Below are 17,809 nucleotides of genomic sequence, written 5' to 3'. Positions count from 1 at the left end.
GAAGACTCAAGGGGGGTCGTTTGGAGAAGATGGAGTCGGGGTCGTTTTCTATTCAAACCGCTGAAGAAAAATGAACAGGCAAGGGGGGGTCGGAGAAGACGATCCGGGGGGGAGGGGTCGTTCCTTGCGCAGCTTTTCAGCTTTTTCGTTCAGCCTTTTTTCTTTTTTTTAAGCACTCATTTATAGGTAGAGTCTAGGTTTAGGTGTATCTTTGTGTATTTTGCCCATTAGTCCCTAGGTCTTTTGTGTTAAGTCCTTAGGGTCTTCTTTATTTATTTTTTTATTCCAAAGAAGAGTCTAGAAGGGTCCCTAGGCTTAATGGACTAATCCGAATTGGGCCAAGAATTGGGTTCTAAAACTCTTAAAATTATGATCCAACACCCTTAATTGACTCATTTTAAAGTAAGATAAAAATACTACCCCATGCCAAAGGCTAACATGAAACTATTATATATTTTTTATTTTCAAAATTATATAAAGATAAAAATAAGTACTATTTTTGTATATATTTATTTAAATTTATGAAAAATACGTAAGCTAAAAATATATTTTTTTGTAATTTTCCATTTTTATGACGAAAATAAAGTAAAGAAGTTAAAAATAGCTGAAATAGCTATATTATGCCTAAATTAAATATTTACATGCTAAAATATAAAAAATATTGGGGAGGGTCAAAAATCACATGTCTACATCTAGCATCAGATGTTCAGGCTTTGGCCAATCAGTTCGTGAGGTTAGATGTTTCGGAGCCCAACCGTGTCCTAGCTTGCACAGTCTCTCAGTGTTCTTTGTATGAGCGCATTAGAAAACATCAGTATGATGACCTCTATTTGCTTGTCCTTAGGACATGGTATGGCACGGTGGTGCCAAGTAGGTTACTATTGGAGATGATGGGGTTTTGCGGATACATGGTCATATTTGTGTGCCCAGTGTGGATGGGCTTCGTGAGTTGATTCTTGATGAGGCCCACAATTCTCGGTATTCCATTCATTCGGGTGCCGCCAAGATGTACCAGTATTTGCGGTAGCATTATTGGTGGAGAATAATGAAGAAAGATATAGTTATATATGTGGCTCGGTGTCTGAATTGTTAGCATGTAAAGTATGAGCATCAGAGGTTGGTGGTTTGCTTTAGAGGCTAGAGATTCCTGAGTAGAAATGGAAGCATATTACTTTGGATTTTGTTGTTGGGCTCCCACAGACTCAGAAGAAGTTCGACGCGGTATGGGTCATCATAGACAGGTTGACCAAGTCGGCACATTTCATTCTAGTGGCAGTTACCTATTTTTCAGAGCGGTTAGTTAAGATCTACATCCGTGAGATCGTCCGTCTTCACAGTTTGCCCATGTCCATCATTTCTGATCAAGGTACGTAGTTCATCTCGCACTTCTGAAGGGCCGTATAGGAAGAGTTAGGCGCACAGGTTATGTTGAGTATAACATTTCACCCCCCAGATGGACGAATAGTTCGAGCGCACTATTCAGATATTGGAGGATATGGTTCGCGCTTGCGTTATGGATTTCTTGGGTTCTTGGGATCAGTTCTTGCCACTTGCAGATTTTGCCTATAACAACAACTACCAGTCGAGTATTCAGATGCCTCCCTATGAGGCATTGTACGGGAGGTGGTGCTGTTCGCCAGTTGGTTGGTTCGAGTCGGGAGAGGCTCGGTTGTTAGGTACCGATTTAGTTCAGGATGCCTTAAAAAAGGTCAAGATGATTCAAAATCGACTTCGCATAGCTCAGTCTAGGCAAAAGAGTTATGCTTATCGTAGAGTTCGAGATCTTGCTTTCATGGTTGGAGAGAGGGTTCTGCTCCGATCTTACCCATGAAGGGTGTGATGACATTTGGAAAGAATGGCAAGTTGAGCCCTAGGTATATCGGATCCATTGAGATTCTTGAGAGAGTGGGTGAGGTGGCCAATAGACTAGCATTGCCACCTAGTTTATTAGCAGTCCATCCGGTGTTCCATGTGTCCATGTTCTGGAAGTATCACGGTGATCCGTCCTATGTGTTAACTTTCGACTCAGTCCAATTAGACATGGATTTGACTTATGAGGAGGAGCCGGTGGCCATTCTAGCCCGGCAAGTCTGGAAGTTGAGGTCTAAGATTTATCCTTCAGTTTGAGTGTAGTGGAAAGGTCAGTCGATCGAGGCAGCCATAGAGGAGTCCGAGTTGGACATGAAGAGTAGATATCCACAACTTTTTACCAGTTCAGATACCTTTCTATGTCCATTCGAAGACTAAGATTTGTTTTAGAGGTGGAGAATATGATGACCTAATAAGTCAGTTTGGGTTTTAACCTTCATTTCTGTATTCTGAGACATCGAATAGCTCCATTTAGCCTTCTTCGATTTGCGTACGCAGTCCGTGTCTTTTTTTCGAAAATTATTTAGGTGAAAACTTGTCATAAAACTCATTTTAGTTGACTACGGTCAATATTTTATGGATACCAAAATAAGTCACTTTGGGTTTTAACCTTCATTTTTGTGTTTTGAGACCTTGAATAACTCCATTTAGCCTTCCTCGATTTGCGTATGCAGTCCGTGTCTTTTTTTCAAAAATTATTGAGGTGAAAATTTGTCGTAAATCTCATTTTAGTTAACTACGGTCAATATTTTGTGGATACCAACTCAGATTAGTATTTTGTTTGTCCTTGTGGGTCCGTATCATGATTTAGGACTTGGCCTTATTCCCGAAATCGAATTTGGAAGTCCCTAACTTGATTTAAAGTGATTTGTTGAAAACTAGTAATTTGATGGCTTAAATAAATCCTAAGTTTGACCGTAGGTTAACTTTGTTTCTACCGGGTTCGAATTTCGTTTCTGGAACTTGGTATAGGTTCATTTCACTATTTATGACTTGTCTGCAAAAATTGGTGCAAAACAGAGTTGATTTGACGTGATTCGGACGTCCGATTGTAAATTTGCATGTTCTTGAGTTTCTTTGAAAATATCATTCATTTTGATGACCAGTCCGTAGTTCTAGGTGTTATTTTGGTATTTTGATCGTGCGAGCAAGTTCGTATGATGTTATTATACTTGTGTGCATGTTTGGTTTGGAGCCCGAGGGGCTCGGGTGAGGCTCGGGTGAGTTTTCTTTTGAATCTCATGTGTTTTGATGCCTGATTCGTGGTTCTGGATATTATTTTGTTGTTTTGATCGCGCTAGTGAGTTCATATGATGTTTTTAAACTTATGTAGATGTTTGGTTTGGAGCCCCGAGGGCTCGGGTGAGTTTCGAATAGGCTTCGGACCATTTTAAACTTGTAAAACAGTTGTTTCTGGTGTCTGGTGCATTGTGCTTCGCGATCGCGATCGCGAAGCTCTCTCGTGATTGTGAAGGGGAAACTTGGGCTGGGGCTGGTTGTTCTTTGGGAATGCGAGGGTCGGTCGAGAACAGGATTCAATGAAGGTCTTACCCTTCGCGAATGCGACAGGCATCTCGCGAACGTGATGCCTTAGGGTGATCTCGGGGGAAGGCGGGTGGTTTCTCTTCGCGAACGCGGACCAGGGTTCACGAACGCAAAGGCATGCAGGGAATTTAGCCTTCACAAACACGAAGAGGACCTTGCGAACCGGGCCAGTGCTCTTCGCAAACGCGAAGAACACCTGACGCCCAGATATTTAAAGCGCTGAAAGTTGGGGATTTGACAATTTTCACCATTTTTGAAAGCTAGAGCTCGGCCTAAAGGAAATTTTGAAGAGAATTTCATCCTCACTTCATTGGTTAGTGATTTTTAACTAGTTTTGATGTATTTCCAAAATCACCCATTGATTTTTAACCTTTAATCTATTAATTCCATGGTAGAATTTAGGGATTTTAAACAATTGAGATTTAGACCTCAACTTGAGGATGTTTTTCTAAACAAATCACTTAACTGGACTCGGGAGGTGAATGGTAATCGGGTTTTGATCTGAATCTCGAGTTTTGAACAAACGGGCACAGGGTTGACTTTTGTTGACTTTTTCCAAATTCATTAAAGATTGAATCTTTTTCACTCATGGGTAATTTCTAAAGCTTTTTTTGAATTATTTGAATCATATTTGGCTAGATTTGACTGGTTTTGAGGCTAATTCTAAAGGAAAGGTCGTAGTTGAGTGTTGCTTTGATTGTGGAAGAGGTAATTGTTGTGCCTGACTTTGACTTGAGGGAATTAGGACTTGTTGGTCTACTTGTTATGTGAATTATGTGGAGAGACGGCGTATATGCGAGGTGATGAGTGTATATGCATCGTCGTAGGGTTAAAACATGCGGGATTGAGTTATTTACTTCCATATCTTCTTTATTCTATGTTATATCTTGTTACATGTTTTAGTTGCTACATGTTCTTACCTGTCATTGTTGTTTTATTGTTACTTGTTTCGATTTGTATATTTCTCACCCAATATCTGTTTACCTGCTACATACTTCTAATTGTATAAATTGTATATTTTCCTTGAATCATGTTCTACTTTCTTTTACCGTTCTTATATTACTTGAAGTATTTTATTATGTTATTTCATTTATGTGAGTCATTTAGCTATTTTGGTATTATTGTTTTGCTAAGGTTTGGGATTTCGAATTGTTGGTTATTCTTCGTTTGTTTTGGTAGTTTCTTATTGTTTTACATGTTTCATTTCTTTTTGTATTGATATTATGGAAATATTGGTGTTGAGTTATTTATGTTGTTAAATTGATATTGGGGGATCGGGTTGCGCGCTGCAACGGTATTGATATTGGGGGATTGGGTTGCACGCCGCAACAGAACAAGAAATGATATGATGTTGATATTGGAAATCTGACGTACACTGTAAAAGATATTGTGCTGAAACATGGGATCGGGTTTCATGCTGTAACGGATTTGATGTGTTGTAGTTGTTTGTGGCTGTAGAGTTAATCTCGGTATTGTGATGTGGGATGTGAGATTATGTTATTCTGGGGCCATCTAGTAGTTGACTTTCGGGTCCGTTTATTTGAGTTTACTATTTTATTTTTATTCTATTTTTTAATTATTATTTCATACAGGTTATTTGTGAATGACTTTCCATAACCTCATTACTACTTCGTCGAGGTTAGACTCGACACTTACAGAGTACATGGGGTCAGTTGTACTTATACTACACTTCTACACTTCTTGTGCAGATACTGTTGTTGGTCCCAGTGGCGCGTAGCGGAGACTACTCGGGTTCAACTGCTTTTGGGGACTTGAGGTAGAGTTGTTGGTGTTTGCAGTCCCTGAAGTCCCCTTCTATCCTATCTTTATTTTTTTTTCTTATTTCAAACAGTTGTCTTTCGTTCAGACTTTATCTGTAGAATTCTAGAATTTTCATGTATTCGTGACTCCATATTTTTGGAATATGTTTAGACTACTCTACATGGTATTTATCATATCTATTTCAGACTATTATAGTTTTTTATTATTAATATTTTGATTTAAATTGTTAAAACAAGTTAAGTAATTAGCTAACGCTGGCTTGCCTAGTAAGTGGAATGTTAGGCGCCATCACAGCCCCGAGGTTGGGATTCCATGTCATGACCGGTACATGTTCTATTCTTAATGACTCCATAAATCTGGTAGAAAGTAACATTTATCAGAATTGTGGCACAAAAGACTAGGTCATATGAGAGAGAGGGGGATTACATTGTTTGGCTAAGAAACTAAGAAAAGTTTGCTCTCTGGAATGAAACAAATAAAGCTGAAAAGGTGTGTCCATCGTTTAGCTGGCAAACAGAAAAAGGTTTCATTTCATAAAGCCTGAACTATTAGAGCTAGTACATTCTTATTTATGTGGTCCTTTTAAAGTTAAGTCAAAAGGTGGTGCACTTTACTTTGTGACCTTCATTGATGATCATTCTCGTAAGCTCTAGGTATACCCTTTAAAATCTAAAGATAAAGCACTTAGCGTATTTAAGGAATTTCAGGCCTTAATCAAGAAGTAGATTGGGAGGAAATTCAAATGTATTTACACTTATAATGGTGGTGAATATTGTGGTCCGTTTGATAACTGTTGCAGAGAACAAGGAATTCGTCACCAGAAAACTCCACCTAAGAAGCCTCAATTGAATGGTTTGGCAGAGAAAATGAATAGAATTCTCGTTGAGAGAGTTAGATGCTTGCTTTCAGAGACTACAATTCCAAATAAGTTTTTTGTGGAAGAACTTAACACTATCACTTATATTATCAATTTGTCTCCTACATTTGGTATGGTGATGTCCCAGATAGAGTTGGTTTGCCAAAGATGTTTCTTATGATCACTTGAAAGTTTTTGGGTATAAAGCTTGTGTGCATGTTCCTAAAGATGAGAAATAGAAGCTAGATGTCAAAATTAAGCAGTGCATCTTTATTGGTTATGGGCAAGATGATTTTGGGTATCGTTTTTATGATCTAGTTAGTAATAAACTCATTAGACTCGTGATACATTATTCTTTGAAGATCAGACTATTGAATATATTAATAAAGCCAAGAAGATATATTCCCAAAGTAAAGAGAGCTTAGTTGATATTGATCAGTTTCTATTACCAAGGCACCTATTGTACATAAAGAAACCAAAGACAATAATGAATAGAGTGATCAAGATCAAAATTATTATTAAGCTGCAGATATTATGGATGCTCCAATTAATGAAGTTTTAGTTAATCAACAACCAATTCCTGTTCAAGTAACTACTTCGAATGCTCCTGAAACCTCTCTTAGAATACCTACAAAAGAGAAGAAAAAATTCATGTGTTATCCTCCTCATGAGTATGTACTTTTGACTAATATGGAAGAACCTGAGAGTTATGACGAAGTCATGCAAGATACTCACAAAGATCGGTATGTAGAAGCCACAAAAGATAATATGAAGTCGTTCCATGAGAATGTCACATATGAGTCAGTGAAACTGCCGTAAGGTAAGAGAGCTTTATCAAACAAATAAATTTTTAGAGAAAAGTAAGATCAACATACCTCTACACGTAGGTACAAGGAGATATTAGTTGTTAAAGGTTTCAATAATAGAAATCCGCTAAAAACCGACCAAGTTGTACCGACCAACATTGGTCGGTCAAAAAAAGCGACCAAAAACCATCCAACATGGACGGAAACTACAAAAAAAATATTTTATATTTTTTTTTAAATTACATACCGACCAAAGTTGGTTGGTAAATTGGTCAAAAAGTTGACTGAGCTGGTCAGACTTGCTTAGTCAAAGAAACTTTTTGATTACCGACCAACTTTGGTCGGTAATATGGACCTAATTTTTTAAATTTTACTAATTATATTATTATTTAAAAGGTTTTATAAAATTTAAAGAATTTAATGCGGGGGAAGCATTTACCGACCAACTTTAGTCGATATATTTTATTTTCTGGAAAATAACTGACCTAAGTTGGTCGGTTATTAGGTCAACATTGGTAAAACTTTTGAATCACTTTTATATTTACTATCTAAATAATATAAATGTAATCCGTTAACCTTTTTTTTGTAATACAAATGATGAATATATTAACATATACTATAACATGCTATATATGTAGTTAAAGTAGTACAGTGAATCGCGCGCGCGCGCGTGTGTGTGTGTATATATATATATATATATATATATATATATAGGTATATCCGTATATATATAATAACACGAAGCGCTAGGACCATAGGGTCTAGTTCTTTTAGGGATAGACTTGTGAAGAAGCAATAATCTAATTAGTATATATAATTTATCATCAAATATATCTATTTATAAATTGATTCATCTAGTTATAACTTACTTAGATGCATCGATGAATATTAAAAACAAAATGTTTTGACCTATATCGATTAATATTAAAAACAAAATGTCTCGGCCTATATCGATTAATCTATCATGCATTATTAGTGATGAACGAATGAAAAATAGAAGAATTAATACTAAACATCTTTGACATGTTATATATATATACACACACACACAAATAAAAGAAACGAAAGAAGTTATTAGCATTAAGTAAACGAGTTAATAGGTCAAATTAACGACTAAATATATTTAAAATAGAATAATATCGGTTTATCAGTTGAAAATTTTTCGTACGTAGTAATGTATGCGATTAATCATCAATTACAACATAGTGTATGTGTGTGTGTGTGAAATTACTCATATACTTAATTATAACTTAGAAAGTTTACTTAGATAGATGTTATTATAATTTATTAAAAGTAACTAGTCAATATAATTATTTATAAAGATTATGCTTATAGTTTATAATTATTATAAATAAAATAAATGCTTATAGTTTATAATAATTTTTTTATAGTTTATAATATTTTAAGAAATAAAAACACAAAAAAAATTAGTTTTTTTAAATAACCGACCAAAGTTGGTCGGTTTTTAATCAAACGGTCAACACTTAATATATACCGACCAACTTTGGTTGGTAATTATGAAATTAGATCTGAAATTTAAGCTGATTCCCCCCATTTCTCTTACATCTCTTCTCCAAATTTTCATAACTCCTCACTCAAATTAAGTGTTATAATTTACTTTTATAAATTTTTTAAATACTAATTTAATTTAAAATAATGTAGGATCGCTACCAAAGTAACATGGAGGAATTCATTTGTAGTCATCCATCTGGTGAATCGGGCGAGCTAATCCAACCTTCGGACGAGGATGCTGAACGAAATATGGTTGGAAGTTGTTGGCGGTCCAAAATGGAAGACAGTATACGGGCTTCCTACGAAAAAATTCCATCGCTATAGGTGTGGAATGCAAGGAATAGGGACTTCCTCGCAAGGCAAGGAACTTAATAGGGAGAGCCTCTCGGCTATGGGGGAGACAGTGACAAAGCTTACATTTGAGCTAGAAGCGGCCAAGGAAAGAGAAAGGCTTAGAGATGCTCAATTCCTTGGTATGCAAGCTCAGATCAGAACTCTCCTATCTACTAGAGTTTTTCCGTTGTCTCGGTCTCGTGAGTCATCGCTAGAGCTCGACCTCCACGTGATCGTTCCTCCCGTCCTCCTCATGATCATTCCTCCCGTCCTCCCCGTGATCGTTCTTCCTGTCCTCCCCGTGATCGTTCTTCCCGTCCTCCACAAGACCGTGCTCTATACCGTCTTGTAGATGAAAGTTCATCAGACGGTGCTGATGATGTTGTAGAAAACATCCCCAGACCAATACTTTTATATACTTTGAACTAGACTAATAGAACCAGTTTTGAATTAGATTGAACAATTTTGAACTTGTTGTAATTAATTTTAACTTGGTTTTGGATTGTTATGTTCAATTGAACTTTAATTTGTTAGTTTTAAAGTATTTATTGGATGCTTGGTTGTTGTTGTCGTTGTTGTCGGGTTTTTTGATTGGATTTGTGGTGATTTGGTGGTTGTTAGAATTGAACTGGGGGTATTGGTATGCTGTTTTGATTTGGCAAGTGGTGTAGCTACTAAAACAGGCATTTTCTGCCAAAATTAAACCTAGAAAACCGACCAACCTTGGTCGGTTACTAATTAAAAAAAAATTGCAGTTTACCGACCAATGTTGGTCGGTTATGTACAATGAATTCCCAGAATTCAACATTACCGACAAACTTTGGTCGGTTTTCTGCCTACCCAGTCAAGTTTACCGACCAAAGTTGGTCGGTTTTCTTAAATTAAATTTTAAAAAAAATATTTTTCAATACCAACCAACTTTGGTCGGTAATAAAAATTAATATATTTAATACACCGACCAAGCTTGGTCGGTTAAATTAAATTAATAAAATAATATTCCGACCAATTTTGGTCGATAATCCTATTAAATTGTCATATGGTCGTGTAGAGCATACCGACCAATGTTGGTCGGTAATTTTCGACCAACTTTGGTCGGTATGGCTTTCAGACCAATGTTGGTCGGTAATTTTTGACCAACTTTGGTCGGTATGGCTTTCCGACCTTTAAAATACCGTCCACATGTAAATGCATTTTGGATGGTTATTGGCCATTACTGACCGAAGTTGATCGGGTTTTACCGGATTTCTAGTAGCGTTTTGGCTAGAAGAAAGGAGTTAACTTTGATAAAATTTTCTCCCATATTGTAAAGATGTCTTTTATTCTTGTGGTTCTAGGCTTGGCGGCGAATCCAGATTTATAGGTTGAGCAGATGGATATCAAGACTGCTTTTCTTCATGGTGATTTAAATAAGGAGATTTACATGGAGCAGCCCGAGGGTTTTGTAATTGTAATAATCCGATTGATTATTTTGTGTATTTGAGCCTTTTCCCATATTTGATACTTCCCATATGTTTGTTTGTTGTTTGCTGACTTGCGGGGATGGTTGATTTGGCTTCATAAAGGTTTGAGAGTGATTTAAGACACTCTCATTAAGCTTAAGTTGCTAGAGTTCACCAAGGTTTGACTTTTTAGTAAACTCATTCAGATTGGTGATTTGATGGTTTCAATAGGTTTGTATGGTGATTTTGGACTTGGGCGTATATTCGAATTTGAATTTGGAGCACTCAAAGAATCACGAGGCACAACCAAATATGAAGCAAAATAGGATGACACATACAAATAAGTAGAACCCGAATCAAATAATACTGAGGCATCCCTACTGCAAACAGAAACCGTACCTGTGATAACCGCGTCAGATGACTCAGCCTCAGGCCTGGATAGAAAAGTATAGCATTGGGGTTGGGCCCCACTCTGAACTATATCTCGAGGACGAGCCATGTTTGGTTGGCCTCCACCTCTAGCGGCCTGGCCTCCAACTCAAATGTCTCGACCTCCACCTCTAGCTGTCTGACCCCTACCTCTATCTAGCTGAGCAGGCGGTGAAACACCCATGCCTGGACCATGATACGAGAACCCTGATGTTGAGAACTACTCGATGCTCGAGGGCAAAATCTAGCAATGTGCCTCAGATCACCACAAGTATAACAAGATCTCGACTGTTGAGGATGATGACCCTGAAACTGACCCTAGCGGCCTGAGTAACCAACCTGAAAACTCTAGAGTGGAGGTGCATTGATAAAAACTGGTGGTGCACTGTAGGCTAGATGATCGGAATACTGCATATGAGGGCCACGACCACCTGAAGCATCGTGAGAAGCCTGGAGTGCTGAATGAAACGGCCTGGGAGGAGGGCCTCTACCAAAAGTACCCCTGCCTCCAGACGAGGCACCACTGAATCAGCCAGAATGAAGAGGTCTCTTGTCAGATCCCTGACCACTCCCCTGAGCTAGAACCATCTCGACTTGCCTGGAAATATTGGCTGCTGCCTGAAAAGAAATCTCACTCCCAGTCTCATTAACCATCTGCAATCTGATAGGCTAAGCAAGCCCCTCAATAAATCTCCTCACCCTCTCTCTCTCTCTCGGTTGGAAGCAGAAGAATAGCATGACAGGCCAAATCCACAAATCCAGTCTCGTACTGAGTGACAATCATAGAACCCTGCTGCAGACGCTCGAACTGCCTCCGGTAGTCCTCTCTCTGAGTGATAGGAAGATACTTCTCACGAAATAGCTGAGAGAACTCGTCCCAAGTAAGAGTCGGCGACCCAACTGGTCTGGCTAATATATAATCTCTCCGTTGTTTCTTGGCATAACCCGACAGATGAAATGCAGCAGAGTCGATCTCATTGGTCTCCACTATCCCCATAATCGTAACACCTCATAACAACTGTCCAGATAGTCATGGGGGTCCTCTGAAGATATACCACCATAGTGAACTGGGAAAAGCTTGGTAAACCTATCCAATCTCTACAAGCCTCAGAAGATATAGTTGATCCGTCACCGGTCTGTACTGCAACACCTGGCGAAACTACCCCAACTGGCTGAGCTGCTGGAGTCTGAAACTGGGGAGCCATCTACTCCGGAGTGTGAGTAGCGGTAGTTTGGACTCCTCCCCCAGCCCGAGAGACGGAGGGTTCCACAGAAAATGTGTCGGTATGAGCAACACTCTCCATAAGGCCCACTAGACGGACCAAATCATCCTCAAGTACTGGGGTGGCGATGAGCCCCTTTGGAACCTGAGCTGGTCCGGCAGGAACAGTCTAGGATAGAACCTCATCATCAAACTCCACCTGAGGCTCTGCTACTGGTGCTACTGCTCAAGCTCTGGGTTGAGCCCTGCCCTTGCCTCGGCCTCTAGAACGGCCTCAGCCTCGACCTCAGCCCCTCGTAGGAGCTCCCACTGGGGGCTCTGGTTGCTGCTCAACTGAAGATGCGGTGCGTATTCTTCCCATCTGCGAGAGAACAGAATAGAAGAGTTTAATTAACAATGATAGAATAAAATCGCATGACAGAGAAGAATAGAAGTGAAACTGTTCCTAACTCCATAGCCTCTAGAAGATGAGTACAGACGTCTTCGTACTGATCCTCAAGACTCTACTAAGTTTGCTTGTGAATTGTGAGACCTAGGCAACCTAGTGCTCTGATACCAACTTGTCACAATCCGGAATTTTCATCTTTGGGACCGTGATGACGCCTAACATTTCACTTGCTAGGCAAGCCAACGTTAGAGTATTCACAAAATCAACTTCAGCAAATTTTTAATAATAGAATTTAATTAAGCTAAATAGAGTTTGCAGAATATTATAAAACCCAAAGTAGCTGAAGCATTTAGGATCCAGAGTCACAACTCACGAGCTACTACGGTTTACTACATACAAAGTCTAAAAGATAATACACTATTCTGGAAGAAAGAAACAATAAAGTGACAAGTCTAGAAAGAGACTCCAGGGTTTGCGGACGCCAGCAGATCTACTTTGGTCTCTTGTCGATCAAGTCCAACTGCTAAACTCGAGGTCAACTCAGGCCAGTACTAAAATCTGCACAGAAGTGCAGTGTAGTATCAGTACAACCGACCCCATCTACTGGTAAGTGCCGAGCCTAACCTCGCCGAAGTAGTGACGAGGTTAGGACAGGACACAAACATAATAACCCTGTGCAGTTTAACAAAGTATGTATAAAATAACCGCAATTAAGAGGTAGACATGCAATATCGGGAGGGGGGACATGTTGAGGGGATTATAAGATAAAGAATCACAACAGTAAAGAAACTTGAGCAGCTAATACACCTTGAACCAGTAAAAACAAGTAAACACAGTAATGGAAAATGCACGGCATTAACCTTCGTGCTTTTACTCTCAACCTCACCAGATAATCAATAGAAACGGCACAACATCACCCTTCATGCTTTTACTCTCAACCTCACCATATAAATAAAAAAAGAATGGCACGGCATCACCCTTCGTGTATTAACTCTCTCATAACATGGCACGACATCACCCGTCGTGCATTAGCACTCACAACATATGGCACGACATCACCCTTAGTATATTAACACTCTCTCTCACCAAAATAAGGAACAATAATAATAGGGAGATAGAAATGACAACAACAAGTCTTACTTCAACATTTGGTTCCACAATATCAACCTCGAACTTGACTCAATACTCAATCAATACCAAATCCGTACATATGATAAGAACGATCAACATAACTATAAACTAGTCTAAGCATGGGTAATATGATTACAGAAAGCTAAAATTTTATTAATAAGACTCACTAGCATGCTATGACTCAAAAAACAACGCATAGATACTTGTCACCTCACCTATACGTTGTACTCAACATTCAAACACATAACAATTAGGCAAATAAGACCTAATCCCTCAAGCCAACGTTAACCACGACACTTACCTTGCTCCGCGGACCATTCAATGCTCAATTACCGCTTTTCCTCTAGTATCCACCTCTGAACCACTCGTATCTAACCACAATTAACTCAATAACATCAATTATTGCTAAAGGAATAAACTACAATGCATAAATTTAGATTTCTCAAACTTTCCCCCCAAAAGTCAAAAATCGACCCCGGATCTACTAGTCAAAACTCGAGTTTCGGACCAAAATTCATTTACTTATTCACCCCTGAGCCTAGATATACAATTGGTTTTGAAATTCGGCCTCAAATCGAGGTCTAAATCCCCAATTTGCAAAAATCCTCAATTCTTCCTAAATCCCTAGTTTTCTACCATGAACAAAAATTAGGGCTAGGAATTCAGTAGGTGATGTTAGAAATAGAAGAAAATGAGTTAAAGAGTATAAACCTATGATTTGATGTTGAATTCCCCCTTCAAAATCGCTCATAGGTCGAGCTCTAATGAAAGAGTTATGAAATTTTGAGAAAATCCCGTTTCTGGTCTGTTTTAAGTCTCAGGCACCAGGCCTTCTTCGCGTTTGCGAAGGGCTTGCTGCAATTGCGAAAGGCAGTCGCCCAAAGACCTACGCATTCGTGAAGGTTGCTCCCCCTTGGCCGTCGCGTTCGCGAGCCAGTGCTCGCGTTCACGTAGAAGAACAGTTGTCCCCTCCCCTAGGTCCCTTACGCTACGCATTCGCGAAGGGTAATGCCCCCAATGCTCCGGGTTTGCGACCAAGCCTTCGTGTTCGCGAAGAAGAAAATACCATGCCCTTCTGTCACGTCCCAAACTACCCCATAGACATGACTGACACCCAGCTAACACCACCTGCCAGACGAACCATACTTTCTTACCTTAGCCATTAATTTGTAGCATTTGATTAATTAATGAGTATCCAAATAATCTGATAACTATTACGAATAATTAATATCTCAAAATATAAGATTAAACTCTAGCCCAAATCGCACACTAGACCATGGAGCATCTAAGAGAATTACAAAAGACCCCATATGAATAAATGATAAAGACTCTTTGGGCAGCCTCCACGAACAATGCGGCGGCTCACCTCAATAACTGAATCAACTCTAGCAAACTCGTCGGCTACTAGCTCCGTCTTCACCAATAGTATTTGCATGGACATGAAGGTAAGGAGTGAGTTATACATAAATATAACCCAGTAAGATCATCGACCCGCCACTCTGAATACCCCTGGAACAAGTGTTAGAAAATACAAACACACAACGAGCACACAAATAATATGCACATAAATTCTTTTATCATATAATTACTCTATAAGGTCCAAACAATTATTCAACAACAATACTATATATATCTCAACACAATCTACACTAAGGACTTGTCATTAACGGCAGTGTAGGAAATTAACCAAACACCCAACGAGTCCACGTCAGGATACACGATGCCCCAAATCTATTACAACGGCATACACAATGCCCCAAATATATAGCGGCAGCATACACAATGCCCCAAATCAATCACGGCAGCATACACAATGCCCCAAATATATAGCGGTTGCATATACAATGCTCCAAATATATAGTGGCGGCATACACAATGCCCCAAATATATAGCGGCGGCATACACAATGCCCCAACATCATGGCGCACAGCCGTATCAAACTCAACATCATGGCGCACAGCCGTATCAAACTCAACATCATGGCGCACAGCCGTATCAAACTCAATATCATGGCGCACAGCCGTATCAAACTCAATATCATGGCGCACAGCTCGTATCAAACTCAATATCATGGCGCACAGTCGTATCAAACTATAAAACTCAACCTCATGGCGCACAGCCATATCACACTATCAAACAACTTATAAAAAAATATTATTATTTTTTTCATAAAATAATATATTTGCGGCTAGTCTAAGTCCACCGACTCTGCCAAGCGCACGCTTGTCCCAACACATGGACCAGGCAGAGAAAACACACTTTCAAAACGGGTTTTAGTAAAGCAAGTATCAAAGCTTAAAGTTTCACTTACCTCGCCAATGCCAAATTTCTCAACCTTGAAACGTCTAGAAAACTACCCAAACGGCCTCCAATGATCGCAATCCATGCAAAAATATTGATTAACAATGTCAATTTGACTAGTTGGGATCAAACCTCAATATCCCGAACTTTCAGACTTAGAATTGAATCATAATCATAATATTCTACGCAGTAAGTACCCTCTTGAGGCCATAATATGTTCCAATATCTCAATTTAAACTCAATATTTAATTACAATTCCTAATAAGTAATACTCTAAACTTAATATCTAATTACAAATCCTATAAAGTAATACTTGAAGTCCAATGATAATAACTGGAGTAAAAGTTAGAATTTGCCTAAACATAAGAACAAAACGGAAACAGTAGTACTAATATTGATATTAAGAACTGATGCACATGTTGGCCGATTTCTCATTTGGTTATATATTTACATCCAATTAAAAACCAAATAACTACTTGCTTAATCATAATGCTTCCAATCATTGGCATAATTATTCATAAGGTTAAATAATAACTAAATTCTCCAAATTCAATTAAATCCACCACTGTAAGAATATGAATAGGCATATATGTACTAGACTAATCAAATTTCTTCTACGAAGGGTTCACTAAGTGACAATTATACAATTCAGTTATTCATTATCTTATCATTATTTACTACTCCCTCCGGTTCATAATAAGTGACCAATTTGCTTTTAGCACGTCCATTAAGAAAATATTAAATTCTATACAAAAATACATACTATGACTAAACTACCCCTAATTAAACATTTAATGTGAGGAGTTATTTTGTACATAGGGGTTATTTTGTAAAAACAAATTGAATTCTTTCTTGATTACATAACTGGACACTTATTTTGAACCAAAATAAAAAAGCAAATTGGTCACTTATTGTGAACTAGAGGGAGTATTTGTTATCTTATCAGTAACTCATATAGACATCATTAACCTTCTCAATCAGAACATCGTAGCCACATATATTCAAAGCTTATGCTAATGGAATAGTCTCAATACCTGAAGCTGTAAGTCTTGCGTTGCTATCTTCCTTACGCCTCCCGTGAGTTTCTCGGAAAAAATCTCCTCTCTCAGTTAATATTTTCTTCTTATCAGATATAAACCCTATTATATTTAACTCTTTCTAGGACCATGTCACGTGAGGACATTAAAAGTGTGGGCTTGGCCCACCCGTTAAACTTTTAATTAAATAATGACCAATGGCTAAAGTTACGTACTTCTAAATTCTAATGTATAATTAGCCCACCAGCCACTTACTTAATGCAAAATTTTATATATAAAATAATACACTCTCTTCTACTAATTTAGTATTATGACCCAATAGCTATAAATAAAAGTAATTTCCAATCTTACAATTATTAAGTATATTAAAATTCGGGTTATTACACCTTCGTTTTACCTTTTGCATTCGAGAGAGTACCTCCGCAAACGCGATGAAGGACACACTAGATATCAGCCGAAGCCAAAAAAAAAAAATTAGATTTTTCTAAGTTCTAAACATCCCGAAACCTATCCGAAACTCACCCGAACCCTCGGGGCTCTTAACCAAGCATGCACACAAGTCCTAAAACTTCGTATGAACTTGCTTGCGCAATCAAATCGCCAAAATAACACCTAGAACTACGAATTTAGAACCAAATTGAATGAAATTTTCAAGAAAGCTTTAAAATCTCTATTTTCACAACTGGACGTCCGAATCACGTCAAACCAACTGTGTTTCTCACCAAATTTCACAGACAAGTTTTAAATAACATAATGAACCTGTACCGGGCTCCGGAACCAAAATACGTGTCTGATACCAACGAGATCAAACACTAACCAAATTATTAAAACCATTTAATTTTCATCAAAAATTCATATCTCGAGCTAGGGACCTCGGAATTCGATTCCGGGCATACATCCCAGCTCCCATATTTCGATACGGACCCACCGGAACTATCAAAACACAGTCCGGATCCGTTTACTCACAACGTTGACCGAAGTCAACTAAATCAACTTTTAAAGACACAAATTATTATTTTTATCAGCTTTCAGGAAACACGTCCGGACTACGCACGCAAATCGAAAAGGGTAAAAATGAGATTTTAAAGGTTTCGAAACACCGAATCAAATTCTAAAACATAAGATGACCTTTGGATTCACAGCAAAAGAGCTGATAAGG

At 38.4% G+C, this 17,809-nt stretch overlaps 1 long non-coding RNA gene across 3 annotated transcripts; it reads right to left on the bottom strand.

The window, feature by feature from the left end:
- Positions 1–6,510: 6,510 nt before the first annotated feature.
- On the bottom strand, positions 6,511–16,712 carry LOC104221356 (uncharacterized). Of its 3 annotated transcripts, XR_011407545.1 has the most exons (6): positions 16,648–16,712; positions 14,679–15,678; positions 13,614–13,683; positions 12,646–12,739; positions 10,542–12,154; positions 6,511–6,680 (listed from the first exon to the last, which is right to left on the bottom strand). It is a non-coding gene; the product is annotated as an uncharacterized lncRNA (long non-coding RNA). The 3 variants fall into 3 exon arrangements; XR_709702.2 differs by lacking the exon at positions 13,614–13,683; XR_011407544.1 differs by lacking the exons at positions 6,511–6,680; positions 10,542–12,154 and having other exon boundaries at positions 12,478–12,739; positions 13,614–15,678.
- Between the last annotated feature and the right edge of the window lie 1,097 nt (positions 16,713–17,809).

This window comes from Nicotiana sylvestris, chromosome 5 (genome assembly GCF_000393655.2).
Source record: "Nicotiana sylvestris chromosome 5, ASM39365v2, whole genome shotgun sequence".
Classification (NCBI taxonomy): domain Eukaryota; kingdom Viridiplantae; phylum Streptophyta; class Magnoliopsida; order Solanales; family Solanaceae; genus Nicotiana; species Nicotiana sylvestris.
The sequence above is the reverse complement of the archived record's forward strand: the minus strand, read 5'-3'. Positions and strand labels throughout refer to the sequence as shown.